The sequence below is a fragment of the Phoca vitulina genome, unplaced genomic scaffold (genome assembly GCF_004348235.1).
Source record: "Phoca vitulina isolate PV1807 unplaced genomic scaffold, GSC_HSeal_1.0 scaffold1, whole genome shotgun sequence".
Lineage (NCBI taxonomy): Eukaryota > Metazoa > Chordata > Mammalia > Carnivora > Phocidae > Phoca > Phoca vitulina.
The window spans coordinates 20242715-20263604 of NW_022589704.1; positions in this window are offsets into that span (position 1 = coordinate 20242715).

Consider the following 20890-nt stretch of genomic DNA (forward strand, 5'->3'; position numbering starts at 1 on the left):
GAAAGTCACAGCACAGATGTTGGTTTACCCATCAGAATGACTTCTCACAGCCCTGGGAGGCATGTGTGTGTGCACATGCACAGTTATTGTACATCATGTGCTAGGCATAATATAAAGTATGTTCTATGAGTTATAGTCAACGATACCTAAGAGAGTTATATTATTATCAGGCCTATTTTACAAATGGGGAAAAAGGTCCAGAGAAGGTAATAGCTGTGTGACCTTGGAGCAAATAACTCAAGTGGAAAGTTAAACTTGAAATGCTGACTCCTTTAGAGTCACTTTTTGAAGCCTGTACTGAAAAACTAACAAGGATGCCACATGACACAGCCCCTCTGTAAGCCCATTGAATGCTGCCCAGGTCCCCGCGTACATGCTGCTGTCTGTGTGAGCATCACATGGACACTCACTCCCTTTCACCTGTACTGGCTACTCAGCCAGGAATATTGGGCAGACACTGGGGCAGAAGCCGTGCTATCAGCTGTCGTCTGACCTATAGGGAGAAACATTCCAAATACAAGGTAGCGATTTTAGCAGGATGTAAAGAGGAACTATCCTCCCTGGAGGTTTGAATGACATCAGAATAGGTAAGCAGGAGAATCATATCATTTACTTTCCAGGGGAACTTTAAAAATAGCAGCAGCTTCCTTCTGTTGGAACAGTGGTAATAGTATATCTAGGTCACGTCTGTATGTGATGCCAAATCAGCTATTGTAATGCATCAGTGCAGGAAGTAAATGCAGTTTATGTCAATACTGCACAAAGTTTAAGCAATTTGGCAGTTGTCAGTTTGCCTGGTAAATCTTGACAGCAGGTGACTTGTACACTAATGTGCATCATAGGGCTCTAATTGTTCAGTTTAGTGTCGAGCATGATCAAATGGAACATAATGTTCCATTTGCCCTGGGCAGTGGAAAGCGATCAGTGTCAGTATACTCATTCATTCATTAGGCACCCACTACTTTCCAGACACGACACTGGGTAGCTGACCTCATGGTGCAACCGTAGCACATCTTACTCCAGATAGGATGCTGGGCACTGGAGTTACAGGATGGATAAAATGCATTCCTTGTCCTGGAGAATCTCACAGCCCAGTGGCCTGGGTTCTAGTTTCAGCTCTACTATTAATAGCATCATGTTCTGTACAAATGACTTGACCTCTTTCTGGGTCTGATCTAATCTGTAACACGAGAAGAGCAGACTGAGACCCCTTGCCTGGGATGGGCATAAGTTTACATGGATGTTGATGCCATCTCTTCTACTAATATTTGGACTTCTTCTATGTACCAGGCACTGTGTTTTGCAGAGATAACATGACAAGGATGCCATCCCTTTCTTTGAGAAGTCCTGTGGGAGGGAAGAACATTGAGGCTGGAGAGTGGGGTGTAATGTTGCATTACAGAGGTAGACATGAGGCATGAGGGCGTCAGGAAATAGGCTGTCTAGAGGAAAGCTCAACTGGGTCCTAGAGATTAAGGAGGAGTTAGTTAACAGATTAAAGGGATAGGAGAAGGAATTCCAGGCAAAGAGAAGATCATTAGCAAAGATCCGGAGACAAGAGGGAGGGTGGGTTTTTTGTTTTTTGTTTTTTGTTTTGAGAATTACAGGCAGTCTAGTATGAATGGAGGGGAAAGGGGGGAAGAACAGAGGAAGGGGAGAGGTGGGCAGGGAGTTTAGAAAAACAGAAGGAGGGGGATGCGATGAGAAGGAAGAAGAGTGGGGAAAGTAGGGGAGAGGACAACGTATATGGGATTATGGAAAGTGTTGAGAGGCAAAGTAGAAGGGAAAAGCAGGGACCAGATCATGAAGAACTATATCCTCCAGGGCGCCTGGGTGGCTCAGTTGGTTAAGCGACTGCCTTCGGCTCAGGTCATGATCCTGGAGTCCCTGGATCGAGTCCCGCATCGGGCTCCCTGCTCGGCAGGGAGCCTGCTTCTCCCTATGACCCTCACCCCTCTCATGTGCTCTCTCTCTCTCTCATTCTCTCTGTCTCAAATAAATAAATAAAATCTTTAAAAAAAAAAAAAATCTTAAAAAAAAAAAAAAAAAGAACTATATCCTCCATGTTTAGGAGTTTGGTCTTGAACTTGGGGCAATCAGAAGTCACAGAGGGCTTTCAGAAACAGAATTCTGAGGTTGGAAGGGAGATTTGGGGTCCAACATGAGGAACATATACTGGAGGGCAGTCAGAAAGAGCAATGCAAAGGTTGCTGGATGACTTGGGTCTTACTGGAAAAGATTTTTTTCTCTCCTCCCCTCCCCTTTCCCTTCCTTTCTTCTTTTCTCTTCTCTTCTTTTGGGTGTTGGGGAGGTCCACAGAAGCTTCACAGGCAGGAAGGAATGCAGTGCGGGTGCTCCATGTCTCTGAATACAGCAGAGGTAGTTTTGTGACTGTATAAGGAGCTGGTGACATCCATTCTTGCTGAAATTCCTCTCTGTCAAGACCAGGCTCCAGCCCATAAGAAGGCAGTGACTGCTTGGAAGTGACTCATCATGGGTGGCTCAGATGATACCAGATTCTAAGAATCTAAACTATGTGGCTTGACTGAGTGCCCTTGACAACTCAGTTGTTTCTCTTCTTTCCTTGTGTGGTTTTGGCCCAGAAGAAGGTGCCAGGTTTGGTCATATCCATCCTCAAACCCTGTAAAATATTTGTATAGGGCCCCTGGAACCCCTGGAGCCCCATGACTCTATGCATAAAGGCCTGAGCTAAATGCAGTTGAAGTATTTTCAATATAAGGCAAGTAGAACCGAGAGGGAGCTAAATGCCAGAGGCTTTACTTGAATAAATAAGAGGATCTCATTATAAAATACCCCCTATATGAATAAGAAACTTTAGTACCTAAGTAATTAAAGGGCAAGTACCAGAGGTGAACATCAGCAGGAGAGCTGCAGCATGAAGTGACGAAAGAGGGAAGGACAGTGGAGCCAGACTGCCTAGGCTGGGGATCCAGTCCCACCACTGATGAGCTGTGAGGCTGGGACAGGTCATGTGGCCTCTCTATGACTCAGTCTCCTCATCTGTAACATGGGGATAATAATACCACCAACTTCATGAGTTGTTGAGAGAATTAACTGAGTTAATCCTTGTGAAGTCCTTCAAAGCAGCTCCTGGCACATAACAAGTGGTATAGAAGTGTCTGTTAAATAAAAACAAAAAAAAAGTTACCTTTCCCTTAACAAATAAGTTGTGCAAGCATTCCTGGAGGGGAGGCTGAGGGGTGCAATGACATTTTTTTTTGATTCTGGGTGAAGGAGATCTGAAAATAGGGAGAACGTGTGGCCAAGGGCACATAGTCATGCTGATCCAGCACAGGGATCAATGATGTCTCTCTGTTATGTCTTTGTAATAGAGAGTCTGAACAAAGAATTGGATGAAGAAGGAAAGGAACTTTTCTTTTAAACCCTTAGATATCAGGCCGAAATTAAACCTATTTAGGTTAGCACATGGAGAATAAAATTTCTAAAAGTAAGCTTGAGGAGAAAAAAATGTTAAGAGACCCAGAGTTGGGTAGTTAAGAGAAGAAAAAGTGGAATAAAAATAACTCTGCACCCCCATGCAATCCCACACAGGCAAAAAAATTTATCCAGAATGTAAGGCTGCCCCTGCCTCCACCTTTCAGAAGATAAGGCTCTCCCATAAGCTTGACCCAACCCAACCATGATCTCTCTGCTTTAGGACCTCTGTGCTGGCCACAGGACAAGGGATAACTCCACATTGTCTTTCTTGTTCCACTAGGTTGTTCCTCCTATGTAAGACTGAATCCCTGGCAGAGTTCCCTGAGATCTGGTCCTAGGCCTGGGCCAGCAGAAAACACCAATTCATAGTTCAAGTTTGCTGTGGAATAATGTGATTTGTCTGGGCTCTGTTTCTTTTTGCTTTTTCCAAGCATCTTCTCTTTGCTTCAGGATTCTTGGATCCCCCTTTGTACCATTGCTCCACAGGACCCACGGTCTCTTGGTGTTTTCTGGAGAAACCAGAGAGACAGTTTTAAGTTTGCAGTCATCAGTTCTCCTTATAACATTTTCTAAGTCATTGAATAGTCTGTTCCGGGAGTCCTTGACATCACTACCCAGAAGCCATCTGCATGATTAATAAAGATAGGTGTCCATCAAGGGAGAGGATGGAGGAGACAAAAAATCAGAGGTTCTAAATCTAACCTCCATCCCCATATACACACCCCATGCTCCTACCACGCGCACACACACACACACACACACACACACACACACATTCTTCCCTCATTTCTGGGTGTGTAACCTTAGACAAGTGCATGTCACTATTATTGGCTTTGATTTACTTATCTGTAAGTGGGAAAAAATAGTTTCTGATCTAAACATTTTTAATGAATACAATAACAAATTAATTGCTAATTAATACTTGCATAGCATTTTATATTTTATGACTGTTGTTCATGTCCAGCAACAATTACTTAAGCAGGTCATTACAAAGAGGAAGATGTGAGACAGGTGACTTAGTGAAGGGCTGTGTGAAGACAGGAAGGTTTAGTGCTTACATAAGGAATTTTCTATCCAGTCCATGGAAAAGTGTCCCTAGCCTTCTTTATCCAAACTACTTAGTTCATGGTTGTTGTACAATAAATGATAATGGCAAATAAATGGCAAGATTCTGACCCTGGCCCTGAATAACAGTCCTGGAGTAAAGAGCCTGTAGATAGATACTTTATTTTGCTTTTGTTTTGATTTATCTCTGGTCTACACATACACACACACATACACACACACACACACACACACACAACATACATACACACACTATTTCCTATTTTGAATGATACTCAGGAGAGTTCAGAGAGAGCTATATGTGCTATAAAAGAAGGGTCCCAGGATAAATAAATAAGTTATTTTATTTTTTAAAATTTTATTATGTTATGTTAGTCACCATACAATACATCATTAGTTTTTGATGTGGTTATTTTAAAATCTCAATTTAAAAAATCCAGGTAAAATTCCAAATAAAGTCACATTTTGGGCTGTACATCAAATAAAAGAGTTTTGATGGTAATGATCATTATACACCAACTGAAAGAAGCTGAAGATTCTTCATTAAGAATCTTTTTAGTGACTTTGAAACAGGGTTGTTGTTGTTGTTTCAAACAGTTCTGTAATGAGTAATCTGAGTAATATTCCATCCTTCCTGGAGGCTGGGGGATGAATGACATCAACACTCAATATCTCCTAAACCTGAATTTAATGTTCTTACATTGCTGTGAGCATCAAAACTGAAAGCTGTCATACAGCTGTTATTTCTAATGGGACTAACAATGAAATAAAGATGCCATCATTTACTGTGAGGAACAAATGAGAAAATGTATGTAAAATGCTTAGTAAGATATCTGCTATTTAAATGCTTTCAGCAAATATTGGTCTTTAATAATGATGATGGTGATAATAAAACTATACTTCTTTCTCTGTGCAGGGTTTTTTATGCAGACCAGGTGAGAACAGATGTTAAGAGATAAGAATTTGTTTAAAATGAGTTCCTGAGAACCTTTCCCATAGCCAATCCCATTTTCCTGAACCTTGACTAAAAGCCTTGAGAAAAATTGAGAGCCCGTATTTTCCCTACAGCAGAGTTAGTCATCACCAGTCTATAAAATTAAACTGGTTATTGGCTTAAAACACTGATAGTCATCAGAGGTTTATGGTTAGTCTGTGAGTTGATTCATTTGATTTTTTTTCCCCATCCTAAGATATGATTTTGGTCACTCAATATAAGAACACAAAACCAGAAAGAAAGCCAGAGTGGTCATGGAGGAGGAGGAGAAGGGGAACCTAACTTGAAATCTTCACTTGTTAAGACAAAAAAAGCAAATTATCTTTGTTCTTAAAATCTGGTAGCAGGGGCAGAGAGACATGAGAAAAGAGAAAGGTATTGAAGCTTTAGATGCAAAAAAATATTTGTTTAAAGATTACACTTGAAGGGCAAAAAATCTTCTAGTGCCGGACTTGCTAAAAAACAGGTTGGAGGGCTCTGGGGAGCTATAATGGTGGTGGAAAATGGGTGCCCTTATGCTGTGTTGAGTAAGCTATTATGGTTAGCCCCATTTTTTTTTAAATTTTCCCTTGAGTTTTTAAAAATTAATAATTGAAAGGATTCACATCACATTTTGGATTTCTGGCTTCTTTTGAAAAGTCAGGAAATGAGGCACAGCACAGACTACCCTCCTCCAGAGCAAATGTCACTATGTCCCTCCCTTTCAGTATGTGCTCCCCAGCTTGTCATAACCTGAATTCTACTTCTTATTGAATTTACATGTAACTGGCCTTGATTCTTTCTATGGTCTGCCTGTCCCATGTAGGCACTGGAGTTGCAGCCCTCGGTTCAAAGTCATTGAAGGTTGTCTATAGGAACATGGTAAAGAAAGGTGACTTCCAAGGAATGAGCTAGCTAATAGTCCTTCAAAGGCACCTAGACTTAGGGGACTTGATGACAAGAAAGATGCATTTTTATCTTTGTGTTCCAGGACTTTGTAACTCATTGGGTCTGTGTACATTTTTTAAAAAATGAATGAAGTTTATAGATATTGACAAACTGATTCTGAAGTTTGTGTGGAGAGGTAAAAGACCCAAAATAGACAACAAAGTATTAAAGGAGAACAAAGTTGGAGGATTGATACTGTCAGACTTCAAGACTTACTTGAAGTAATCAAGACAGTATATTATTGGTGAAAGAATAGGCAGATAGATCAGTGGCACAGAGTAGAGAGCCCAGAAATAGATTCACATGAATATACCCAACTGATCATTGACAAAGGAGCAAAGGCAATACGGTGGAACAAAGACAATCTGTGTTGGAACTGACTAGACATGCAAAAAAAAAAAAAAAGAATCTGGACACAGACCTTACACTCTTCACAAAAATGAACTCAAAATGGATCATAAACCTAAATATAAAACATAATACTATAAAACTCTCAGAAGATAATACAGGAGAAAACCTAGATGACCTTGGATATGGTGGTGACTTTTTTTAGACACAACACCAAAGGCATGGTCCATGAAAGAAATAATTGATAAGTTGGACTTCATTAAATTAAAAATTTCTGCCCTATGCAAAGCACCGTCGAGAGAATGAGAAGACAAACCACAGACTGGAAGAAAATATTTGCAAAAGAATATCCGATGAAGGACTGTTACCAAAATATACAAAGAACTCTTAAAACTCAATAATAATAAAATGAACAAGCAGATTTTAAAATGGGCAAAAAACCTTAACAGACACCTCACTAAATAAGATATGCTGAGGTTAAATAAGCATAGGAAAAGATATTCAACATCACATGTCATTAGGGAATTGCAAATTAAAACAACAATGTGATACCACTACACACCTATTAGGATGGCCAAAATCCAAAGCACTGACAATACCACACGTTGGTCAGGATGTGGAGCAAAAGTAGCTCTCATTCCTTCCTGGTAGGAATGCAAAATGGTATAACCATTTTGAGAAACAATTTGGCAGTTTCTTACAAAACTAAACATACTCTTATCATAAGACCCAGCAATCGTGCTCCTTGGTGTTTACCCAAAAGAGCTGAAAAGTTATGTCCACACAAAAACCTGCACAGGGATGTTTATGTAGCTTTATTTATAATTACCCAAACTTGGAAGCAACCAAGATGTCCTTCAAGGTGATTGGATAAATAAACTATTATATTCAGACATGGAATATTATTCAGTGCTAAAAAGAAATGAGCTATTAAGCCATGAAAAGACATGAAGGCAACTTAAATGCATATTACTAAATGAAAGAAGTCAATCTGAAAAGAATAAATACTGTATAATTCCAACTATATGACATTCCTGAAAAGGCAAAACTTTGGAGCCAGTGAAAAGATTAGTGGTTGCCAGTGGGGAGGAGAGAAGAGAGGGATGAATAAGCAGAGGATAAACAGGATTTTTAGGGCAATGAAACTACTCTGTATGATACTATAAAAGTGGATACATGTCATTATACATTTGTCCAAACCTACAGAATATACATCACCAAGATTTCACATTACAAAGGTGAAGTAAACTATGGACTTTGGGTGATACTGACATGTGAAAGTAGATTCACTGACTGTAACAAATACACCACTCTGGTAAGGGATGTTGATTGGTGAGGGAGACTGTATGTCTATGGGGTACGGAGTATGAGAGAACTCTGTGTACTTTCCACTCAATTTTGCTGTGAGCCTAAAACTGCTTTAAAACATAAAGTCAATTAAAAAAAAATAAATGAATGAGCCCAAAACTTTACTGAGTATATGGTGGGCAGAAAAAAGGGAATAAGGCAAGTGATCATGTCCCTGCCCTCAAGGCATTTGTAATGTAATTGCAAAGATAAGACAACATTTCCATAAAGAGGATAATATTAAAAATAAGTGATCAAGTAAGATAAGTTCACTGAAATTATTTTCTATCTACATTAGTTCCCCTAGGGTAGAAATCTTAACACCTAGCACATAGGAGATCAGTTGAAGTCCTAAAGTGAACAGAAGTTTGTGGTTAGGGGCACCTGGGTGGCTCAGGTGGTTAAGCATCTGCCTTCAGCTCAGATCATGATCTCCAGGTCCTGGGATTGAGCCCCATGTCAGCTCCTAGCTCAGGGGGGAGTCTGCTTCTGCCTCTCCCTCTGCCTCTCCCCCTGCTTGTGCTCTCTGTCTCTCTCTCTCTCAAATGAATAAATAAAATCTTAAAAAAAAAAAGAAGTTTGTGGTTAAAAAAAAAGAAGTTCTGTGGTTAAGTATTAACTTTTTGGAGGAAAAGGTACTTCTCTCCCCCCCTCCTTTTTTTAATGGAATCATAGCCATAAAGACTTGGCTTTTTTTATTTTTTTTATTTGAGTATAGTTGACACATGATGTTACATTAGTTTCAGGTATGCAGCACAGTAATTCAGCAATTCGATGTGCTATGCTATGCTCATCGTGAGTATAGCGACCATCTGTCACCGTACGATAGTATTACACTAACATTGACAATATTCTCCATGATGTACCTTTTTTCCCATGACTTATTCATTCCATAACTGGAAGCCTGGATCTCCCACTCCCTTTCACCCATTTGCCCATCCTCCCACTCCTCTACCCTCTGGCAATCATCAGTTTGTTCTCTGTATTTATAGGTCTGATTCTGCTTTTTGTTTGCATATTTATTTTGTTTTTTAAACTCCACATATAAGTGAAATCATATGGTATTTGTCTTTCTCCGTCTTACTTAGTTCATTACCTAGTTCATACCCTCTAGGTCCATCCATGTTGTTACATGTGGCAAGATCTCTCATCCTTTTTCATGGCTGAATAATATTCCATTGTCTCTATATATCTTATCTTCTTTATCCAATCATCTGTTGGTGGACACTTGGGTTGCTGCCATATCTTGGCTATTGTAAATAATGTTATAATAAACAAACTTTTTTTTAAGATGGAGAACTCTCGTTCAATGAAAATCTTACTGAAGTCCAAATGGAAAGCAAATAAAAATGGATTTGTCCTTGTAGAGCAGGAGGGTTGATCTTGGTTGGTACCTTTAGTTCCTCACTCCTCTGGCAGCCTCTGAGTGAAGATCCAAGGAACCAAATTTTATATCAATGGATCTAGGTGCTCCCTTCTGTGTCCAGATAAGGACACAAGGACTTAGAATGGGGCATGACCCAAGGGTACAGAGGGAGAGCTTTTTTGTTCTGATTTCCAGTTGGTTGCTCATCCCACATATATAACTGCTGTCTCTACCACCAAAGGACAGCTTCACAATCATGTCCTATGTGTATATGCACAGGTGGCCTCAGATGGTTGTTGTGTCTATGTTGAAGACAGTAAATTTAGTTCAGCCAATTCCACCAAACCACTGGTTGATTCAGTAGAACATGAGAGGGTGTTGAGAAATCTTTCTGACCCTTTGTTTTTTTTGGCATTGGGTAGACTAAACAATTGGTTGACCACCTGAATGGTCACTTCTCTGCAGTTTAAGATACACCCCAAAGCCCTTGAAGCTGCTTTTGGTGAGGTAGAAAATGGTATCAACTCACAGGGCTGTTATGAGTGTTAAATAAAACAGTGGATATAAGAGGGCATTTATAAATACATGGATTCTGTATTTTCAGAAGGAAAACTTGTGGCAATGAGATCGGGAAGATTGGGTCAAGATAGAGTCAAAAATTAAATCCTGACCTCCTGATTCTTAGTCCAGATGTTTATCCTTGTACACCACCTATATCAGCAAAGATTTAATCTTGACCAGGGTCAATAAACCATAGTTGCTTTCCAAGTTATGGCAGCCTACACGTAGGATATTGCAGGGAGGAGGCAATTTTTTTGCATTCTTCCCCTCACCCCACAGGAATTAATCACCAAGAATTTCCCTCTTATTTTCAAAAAGTAAAGAATTCTGACTTAAGTCCTTTTCTCTAACCACAGAGACCCCATGACAGTTTTCTATGTACTGGGCCCCAATAATCTCTTATTTGATTTTTCGACCTCCCTTTCACATGCTTCAAATGTTAAGAGATGTGGGTCAATGTATCATCAATGATGGATGAATGGAAGTAATTAAGAAAAAGAAGAAATAATAAAATATTGGTTTAAAAATTGGATCAGGAAGTTTCTTCTCCATCAGTGATTATAAGTTAGGTGTAAATGTAGCATACAGATGCTCTTAGGATCTTGTCTTCAAGGTGGTTCTTGTGAAAATATATCTTTCTACGACAGCACATCCAATAGCATTTTCTGTGATGATGGAAATATTCTATATCTGCACTGTAGTCACTAGCCACATGGTGGCTATTGAACACTTGAAATGTGACTAGTGTGACTGAAGAATTAAATTTAAAAATTGTATTTGATTTTAATTAATTTATATTTAGATAACCACATATGGCTACTGTATTGGACAATGCAGTTCCAGAATAAAGTATTAGTATATCTAAGTTTATAACTATAGAAGGTTAATATTTACTGACTCTATATTGTTAAGGAGGAAAATAATAATAAAACTTAGGTTATCAAAAAGATTTTGACCCCAATTTTATGTTATTTTTAAATGTGTGATGGATAAAAAGGATATATTCAGAATATTAGTAATATGGTCTCTGAGAATGGAATTATAGTTGTTTTTGCTTTTCTGTATTTTCTATTTTCTCTAAAATAAAAATTTGCTATACAATTTTTAAGTGGTTGTTTATCTGCCCACATACTCCACCACTATTCCCAAGCAGTGTTTGCAAAAAGTAAATATTTATTGTATTTAGTTGAAACACTCTTATGTAAAAATCTCATGGCAAGAAATGTGCACAAACTTGCATGAGAGTAGGAAGATAAAGAGATGCAAAATGATCTGGGTATGTCACATACAGACATGAAGAAGAGTGGAGACAGAGAGGCCATACCAATTCAGGCCTTGGGTGGGCACCCTGGAGAGCCCCGGGGATCCCAAGGGCCTGGGTACCCAACTACAGCCCATGATTTCAAGAAGATCTCTTAATGCAGAGGTGAGTCATGCCCCTAGTGGAGTGGATCCTGAACCTGGGACTAAGCCAGTGGGAAGTCAGACTTAGCACACCCTCTAATAACAGACACAGACCCAAGTTGAGGCCAAAACAAATGCATTGCATCATCTTGGGTTATTATCCTCTATCAAAGCCTCTATCCCTTAGGAATAAAAATTGGGTGGTGGTGGAGAAAGGGGGAGGAGAGAGGAAGTAGGCTGTAAATATGTTCTGCTGCAGACAGATCATTCCTTTGGGATCATGAAGTCATTTGAATGCTGATGCTGAAAGGGACCTAGAGGGGTCATTGCATCCATCCCCCTGCCTCTATGGCAGGAACCCACATCATCTCAACTAGTTGTAAAGCTCTTCTGTGTTGCCAGCCCTGCTGAGACAGTGATAAGGACAGGAAATGATTTCTTGCATTTTAATATACCCAGGTGATATTTTATACTTGCTATTGCTTTGCTAGAAATCTATCATTCTATTCTGTGTATATACAAGTCCATTCTCACTCACTTCCCCATACACACTGTATGTCTATTCACTTATGTATATATTATTAAAGTACTTTTCTGGAGATAATTTCTTTCTTTTTTTCTTTCAGGTTTCTTCAACTAAGGTAAGGTGGAAAAGGGAGAAATTTGAACTAACACTGGTGTAAATTATACTGCAGGTGGCCATACAATAAGTATGTCTTGATGATGGAGTTAAAAAACAGAGCCCGACTTTCTTTAATCCTAGATTCTTTATAAATGTATGGCCAAAGTGATACAGAGAAAGAAGATTGGGATGACTCTTCCTTTGTTTCAATAATTCCCTTCCTCATAGCTGACCCCAAATTATAGAACCCACTGAGCTATTTCCTCACTAAGACTTGGAGAAATTTCTTATGGATTGGAATACTCCCCTGTATTTTTTTCTCCCCTGATCAAACCAAAAATTCTTCATAAGAAGGGGGGAAAAACACAAAATTTTCCATTTCACATATCCCATTTGAAACCCAGTGGATTTTTCTCACACTAAACTGGTTTTAACTCAAGGTCTAGAATTTCACTAATGCAAATATAAGAAGAGAGGCAAAGGTGAAATAGAACCAGGATGAACCAACCAGTCTCCAAGAATAAAGTATGAGGGAACACATTTTCACTCTCAGGACCTCACCCACTGCATTGATAAAATCCCATTGCTCTGACCAGGGCAGTGTCCTGTTCTGTCTGTACTATAATAACTCCACTGATTGTTCTTAGGAGGCAAAGAACATTGAGATTCTGGTACTGCAGCTGGGCTATGTAAGATACAGTTTGGATGGAGAAGGGGATGAGGCAGGGTATGTCTCAGTAGCACAAAAGGTTGGGTAGAGGGAAAGAAGAAGCAACATGAGCTGTCTAGGCTAAGTTGAGGCCAGAGACATACTAACCATGCTGAAACCAAAGTTCTATGCTGGATTATAGTATTAGAAAAGGAGGCCCTGGGATACTAGCCTGAGGAATCTCAATTCAATATGGCAGGCAACTTGGAATCATTGGAAGCTCTGAAGCAAAGGGATAATATGGCAAACCATGCCTTTGAAGAATGTTAATGTGTCAGGAGTGTGCAGGCTTATTTGCAGGAGAGAAGAGAGATTGCACGCAGAGACCCCAGTAGAAAGACGTTGCAAGAATCCTGGTCAAAAGTGGTGAGAGCTTGGAGAGGAGGCTGGCAATAGGGATAGTAATAAAAATAATAATATAGCTCACATTTGCTGACACTTATTACTTGCCAACCATTGCACTAAGTCAGCAACACTGACCCAAAACCAGACAGTAAAGAGAATCCAGAGACAAGGGCCTTTGCCCTTCCCCATGTGGGCATGGGTCACCAGTGACCTTCTGATCAACCATGGGATTGGCTGAAGGCCCTGCTCTTCCCTACCTCTTTCTTCCACCTGCCTTTCCTCAGCCACCTCAGGCTCCTGCACCGGGGGGAAAGGCTGACTTCATTTCTTTACAAGTGCACCATGTAATTCCCAGCTTTTGGTTTCCCTCGGGTCTGGGAGAGGGGTATGTTGGGGAAGACAACAGCAGTAAGAATGCCTCTGTGAAGGATGGGACCTCCAAGGGGGTCTGAGAGCCAGTATCTGCCAAAGGCCACTGGGAGGAGGGGCAGGGAGTTCTGACATCAAAGAGCCTCCAGGGTCCTGACACAGAATGAGATAATGGCTTATTTCCTGAGGGAGTAAACCCTCCTTGTCCCTAGGTTCTGGTATAACTCAGGGCACTAGGAGGTTAACCGTAGATGAGAATCTTCTCCTTGTTAGGTTTGCCTTAGAAGATGTGCATATGTGTCACATACATATGTTCATATATGCATGCTTTCTCTGGGTAGAATTTAAATGTCATTACCCTGTGTCTTCACTTCCTCTCTCTTCTATATGTCTTCTCTTCAACAATCATGCCTTGTCCTTTTCTTGAACTTTCTCTTCTCCTTCCTACCCCAGTGAGTTAGAGAAACCTTAGACTACATAACTTCCATGAGAGGAATGAGAGCAGGTAACGTTTCTATTCTCCTCTTTCCCATGAAACCCATCAAATTGGAGTCAATCACCCCATAATCAAGTTAAATAGGTACCAGGGGAAGGCATAAGACTCTTCCTAATGGTCTGAAGTGTGGGATTCAGGTTCATTGAATGAAATCTCAAAGAAGCCCATCCTCATTTATGACATGCTTATCAGTCCTTACAGGTGCTCAGCAAGAACCCCCCCCCCCACACACACACACATACATTATCTCCAGGTCTCCAGGTAATGCCTCTTAAAGTCCTTCTTCTACAGAGGATCTTGAAGGAAAGAGTCAAAACTGTAGCTTTCCTGAGTGGTTATTTTCAGAGCAGCCAGGGCTCCCCTTTTCTTTTTCTTTCTTTCTTTCTTTCTTTCTTTCTTTCTTTCTTTCTTTCTTTTTTTTTTTTTTTTCTTTCTTTCTTTCTTTCTTTCTTTCTTTCTTTCTTTCTTTTTTTTTTTTGGAGCAAAATGGTGGTTTATTAAAGCACAGGGACAGGACCCGTGGGAAGAAAGAGCTGCTGCACTGGGGTTGTGAGGGGTGGCTGATTATATACTATGGTTTGGGAAAGGTAAGGAAAAGGGAGGTTTCAAAAGGATTTTTGTACAGACTGACACCAAGCCACTCCCCTTTTATTTCCATATCAGAGGGCAGGATTCCCCTTGCTTCAAGATTTCCACTTAATTGTCTGACCACATAATTTTACTTTGCCTACAACATCTACATCCTCTTAGACAAAACGGAGCCCATAAGCACATAAGTAGGCCATCAACATCTGATGTCTGACCATTTTGACCTTAGTTTTCCATTCTTCTTATAGAATATAGGAAGAAACCCATTACTCAATCAGTTAACAAGTTAGTATTCTGCCTAAGTAGAAGAAAGTCTCTAGAAAGCCAAGGACCTTGTATATTGTGTTCCCAAGTTCCCCCCACCCCTCAATCTAGAACCTGGAGCAGTGTGGGCACATTCCTGATGGTTTACAGTCATTTAACTGCCCCCCTCCCCTCATTAGAATCTCTTGGGATATCAGAGTTGAAAAACATCTAGCCTAAAGGTGATGCATGGAATAAAATAATATTTTCTCATTTTGCTGGCTAAGCAGGCAGGTTTTGGTGTGCTAACTCTTCTCCCAAGATTCATTGGCCCTCTACTTGTATTCTTCAGTGGGCGAAGGAATTTCTCCATAAATCCTGCCTACACAGTGGTCTGATTGTTGAAGGATACCGCATTTGTTTCCTAGGGCTTCTATGACAAAGTACCACAGGCTGGGTGGCTTAAAACAGCAGAAGTTTATTCTCTCATAGTTCTGGGGGCCAGAAATCTGAAATCAAGGTGTCAGCAAGGCCATGCTTCCTCTAAGACTCTGGGTAGAATCCTTTCTTGTCTCTGGTAGCTTCTGATCATGGCCACTGATCCTTGGCATCCTGGCCTTGCAGCTGTATCACTTCAGTCTCTGCCTCTGTCCCCACATGGTGTTCTCCCTGTGTCTTGGTCTTCTTAAAATGGCACAAGTTCTATTGGATGAGGGCCCATCCTAATGACTTCATCTTAACTTGAATTTATCTGCAAATTCCTAATTTCCAAAGAGTGTCACATTCTCAGGTTTAGGGTTCAGGACTTGGGCATATTTTTCAGAGAGGATACAAGTTCAACCCATACTTGGGCCTCAGCTTCCCCTCTGTTATAGGCAGGTTCATGTGCAAGTAAGCACACGGCCATACAAGGCCAAGCTTTGCCTCCTGCAGAGGTGATGCCCAGAAGATGGGCTTGACCAGGAGGTCTGAGAGTGACTTTTGATTCTGGGCTGACTAGCCATCTGACCTTGAGCAGGCCACATGTTAACCCCAGTGTTGAACAGACAAGGAAACTGAGGTTTTGAGTGTTTATCTAGCTGACTAAACTCACGAGGAAGTTGTGAGGATGGGATGAAACACACTCTGAAAATAAATTGTAAAACCTGGAAAGCTGAAAATGTGAGGGGATATTCTCATTATCCAGGCTGCTGTGGCCTTTATGGTGAGAAGGTAGAACCAGGAATGTTGGGATTTGCTGAGTTACAGTTAATCTTCACCCCTTTCCAGTTTCTTCCAGAATCCAGAGGTTTTCCACAGAATCCCAGGAAAGCTTTTCTAAAAGCCCTCTTTCCTTAATCATTATTTCTGGCTGGATTTCCAAGAATATTCCACCTTCATGTCTTAGATGCATAGACATGGTAACAAGAAGGGCTTTTGGTTTTATCTCTGAGAGATGCACTGAAGTCAGAATGAGGTGGTTTTTCAAGCTCCAATCCTAGAACTTTGGGGGTAGTTCAGAGTTCAACACAATGAAGTAGAAACCAATCCCTCTTGTCTACACTCACCTGTCATCCTCTATTGCACTTGTCACTCTGCAACTAGAGTGATCTTTCTCAAAGGTAAATCTGATTATGTAACGCATGCTGAAAAGTCATTGATGGATCCCTATGACTTACTGGGTAAAATATGCAATCTTTGTCATGACTTGTGGGCCTTCCACAGTGTGGCCTCCCTCTGCCCTTGAGCCACATCTCTCCCCATGGACCTCCAGCTTATCCGTGATGATCTCTTTGCAGTCCTCTGGCTATGCCAAGTTCTCACCCCTCTTTTCCATTTTATATCCTCATCTTTCAGTTAGAGAAAAACAAACAAAACACAGTAATTAATGCTTGATATTTTACCAGCAGGGATGGGCCATGGTTCTATTTAGCATGGAGAGTTTGTGAATTTAAACGCTAGGTTTTGATTGTTGGTCACTTTCAATCCCCTTCTCCCTATTCTCTCCCACACGAAGGAAATGTTACACGCTGTGAGGTCTCAGGGATCCTTCTACTTTCTGTGGCTGTTGCTGTGCTGTTGTTGTTGTCAGATATCCATCAGATTAGAGTCCAGATTACGTGGAACTGGGAGAATGAAGAGTGCACACCTCTGTGTGAACACCCACACAACTACAACAAATCATTATAAGTGACAGCAGCAGCCCCAATCTGAATTTTCCTTGCCTGTGGAGGGGGCTCCAACCTTCATGGTGCCTCCCTTCCTCCCTTCCTCTATTACTGCATCTCATCATCCTCCTTCTTTCCACCACCGCCCCACTTCAGCCTTCACCATGTCACAGCTGGCCCACTCACTGCAAGAGTCTCCTCCAAGTCTTCCCAGAACACTCTGAAATGACCTCTGCTTTAGGACAGTACTTTTCTCCTTTCTCTTTTCCTCCATGTCTCAAGCACTCGGGTTCTTTGGAAATCCTTATTTCTTTTGCAACATTCCCATGAACACCACCACATCCAAATTCAAATAACAAACAAACAAAATCAGAAAACACTGTAAAGAGGGGCAAATAGGCACTCTATCTATCCATCCTATACCCTTACTCATAGTCAGTCTCTTAACTCAAGTAGCTACTGTAATGCTCCCTCCCCACTCTTCCTCCTCCCCCCAAAAAAGAATTACTTGTTTGGGTCCCAGCCCCAGGCTTTTGCCTTTCCTCAGATAAAACCCCAAGCATCCAAATATTTCTACCACAGTCTGTGCCTGACTATACTCAGATCAGTTGTGTACTCTATTAAATAGATGGGGACAAATAGCTTTGATTTACACAAAGCACAAACACACACTGAAGACATTTCTACACCTCTCCCTTAGATCAGTCTGAATGAACAAGGCATGAGCAAGCAGGCTAACCTCACCCAGAAACCTCAGGGTAGAACAGGCAGGAGATAACTGGGGTGTCATAATCCTAAATCTTTGATTAGTGGATTGCCCTGTGGATCCTCATTCCCTTATACTTTGATGTGAGTGAAGCTTTCAGCTATGACTCAGCCTGGGAGAGGGTGGGGGTGCCCAAGCAAATCTGCCACCAAGGGGGTGCCACAAAGTAGCACAAACCTGTCTTCTCAATAGTTGCACCCTGAGAAATTCAATTATCACTCTCAGACACACAGCCCAGAGACACTCACAGGTCTCCAGTAAGGTGTCAGTATTAGGGAAAAGAAAAAGGAAATAAAGAAAAACAACAACAACAAAAAAACTCCTGACCCTGCAGAGCATTTGTCTGATAGAAGCAAACTGAAAACTTGAGAAATCTCCATGAATTGGACAGAACAGAAAAGTATCCCACCCCCAAAAAATCCAAATGCATACACTTTTGTTTTGTAGAATAAGGTGGAAGATTAAAATATACAATAGAGATTTTGGCATTTGTTAGGTTCTACTAACTACATAACTGATTTGAGGTGAGTTTTTTAACCTCTCTGAGCTTTGTTTCATCCCTATATGCAACCCTAATACATACTCAGAGACCCATGTGATGCAGTCTGAGAAGTGTCAGATTTAAGAAGCGACATCCCCAAATTAAAAGTAATAAAGATGAAATCCCATTTATTATTCATGGCTCTCTGAAGACATTAAAGGGAGTGGAATACATGGTTCTCAAAAACACTTGTTCAAATTCTTTTTCCTCTCCAGCACTTTCTTGTCATGGCTGCTCTGGCTCTGGTCTCTGGGGAAATAAAAGTTTTTTTCCTTTCACTCCCTACTCACATAGCTTTCTGTCATCCTCCCTTCCTATCCTCCAAGTACTATACTATTTACATCAACTTATCTTTTCTCCCAGAAAAAACTGAAAAACAAAAAAACAACTTTCCTCTTGTTAGAGCATAGGAGGTGGAAATCAGACTAGCATTTACAGGATTATTCTTAGTGAGGTTGGGGAAGGAATTGGTGTGTAAACAAACCTACATGATTGATTTTTTTGTCCTTGTATTATCGTTTGTCCCATAACTATAAATATGAGACTTCTGATCTCTCCTTGCTTACCTCACACATTTGTTATGTAGATCAAATAAAATATTGTATATTCCTTTGGAACTATAAATCAGCATCATCATATACAGTATTTTAATGTGAACCCATGTAAAATGTTGCATGCGATTTCCCTTTCTTGAGTATTCACAGAACAATATAGGGAGAGGAAAAGAGTCTCTCCTTAAAATAACCATGCAAATGATCACACCTCTGAGACTATTAAGTGTATCTCTCTATTGTGAAATATGTCTTTATTTCATTTGTCCAGTTTAGTATTCCTAAGGATAAGGTTTTGTTTTTGTACTATTGTGTCTCTGTCAATGGGGGTCCTCCATTGATTAATTAACAAATTCACTGAACTAAAAATATTTATTAATGAATTAGTGATTTTCCCCCTTAAAAAAAATCCTACCATGAGTCAGATTCTGGCTGTTAAATAAATCATAGCCTTTTCCCTCAAACAGCTCACAATCTAGTAGGCAAGGTGAGAATGTGAGCAGATATTTTAAGTCATTGATTCCTGAGGGAGCAAAGTCCAAGGAAAGGGATGAGGACTGAGAGCACAGTCTATTGATGAGGCCACTGGGACAGCTGATGCCTGATGTCTAACCTAGCTCCTAGTTCCCCTGCAGGCTAACCCAGAGAGAGCCCAGCCACTGTGGTTCACGATGTTGTCTAGCCGTGCCTCAGCTATGTACATGCCCTCTTCCCTTTCCCACATCCTACAAAAGAGTGAAAAAGACAGGTCATGCTCTCAGCTTCCCTTGCAGTTAGAGGTGTCCATGGAACCCGACGCTAGTACATGGGGAAGTCTTTGAGGAGCTTTGGGAAAATTTTTCTTCCCTGATAATATGAAAGAGAAGCAGGAAAGGGGGGAAGAGATAAAAAGCATTTTCACAGCAAAGGAAACAAGCAGCAAAATGAAAAGTCAACCTATGGGATGGAAGAAAATATTTGTAAATCCTATATCAGCTAAGGGATTAATATAACAAATACATAAGGAACTCTTACAACTCAATAGCAAAACAATCACATCTAACACAATTAAAAAGAGACAAAGGAGCTGAATAGGCACTTCTCCAAAGAAGACATACAAATGGTCAACAAGTATATGAAAAGTTGATCAATATCACTCATCATCAGGGAAATGTAAATGAAAACCACAATGAGATACCACCTTATACCTTTTAGGGTGGCTATTATTAAATAAAACAAAACACACACAAAAAAAAAACCCAAAAGATAACAAGTGTTGGCAAGAATATGGAGAAATTGGAACTCTGTACACTGTTGGTGGGAATGCAGTGGTGTGGCCACTCTGGAAAGCAGTATGGAGGTTTCTCAAAAATCAAAAACAGAAGCACCATATAGTCCAGTAGTCTCACTTCTGGGTATATTAAAAAAAAAAAGAAAAGAAAAAAAAAACTGAAGTCAGGATTGCAAAGCATTCACAACAGCCAAGATATAGAAACAACCTAAATGTCCATCAGTGGATGAATGGATAAAGAAATTGTGTTATATACATATGATAAAATATTATTCAACTTGGAAAAGAAGGAAATCCTGACATATATGACAACATAGATGAAACTGAAGGACACATGCTGAGTGAAATAAGCCCGTCCCAAAAGGACAAATACTGCATGATCCCACGTATATGAAGAATCTAAAATAATCAAACTCATATAAGCAGAGAGCAGAACTGTGGTTAGCAGGGACTGAGGAAAGGGGAATAGGGAGATATTGTTCAGAGAGTATAAAGTTTCAGTTATGCTAGGTAACTTCTAGAGATCCACAGTACAACATAATGCCTACAGTTGACAATACTGTATTGTACACTGAAAATTTGATTAAGGGAGTAGATTTCATGTTAAGTGTTCAACAAAAAGAAGAAGAAGGAGGAGGAGAAGAAGGAAGAAGAAGAAGAAGAAAGGGAAGAAGAAGAAGAAGAAGAAGAAGAAGAAGAAGGAGAAGGAGAAGGAGAAGGAGAACAAGAACAAGAACAAGAACAAGAACAAGAACAAGAACAAGAACAAGAA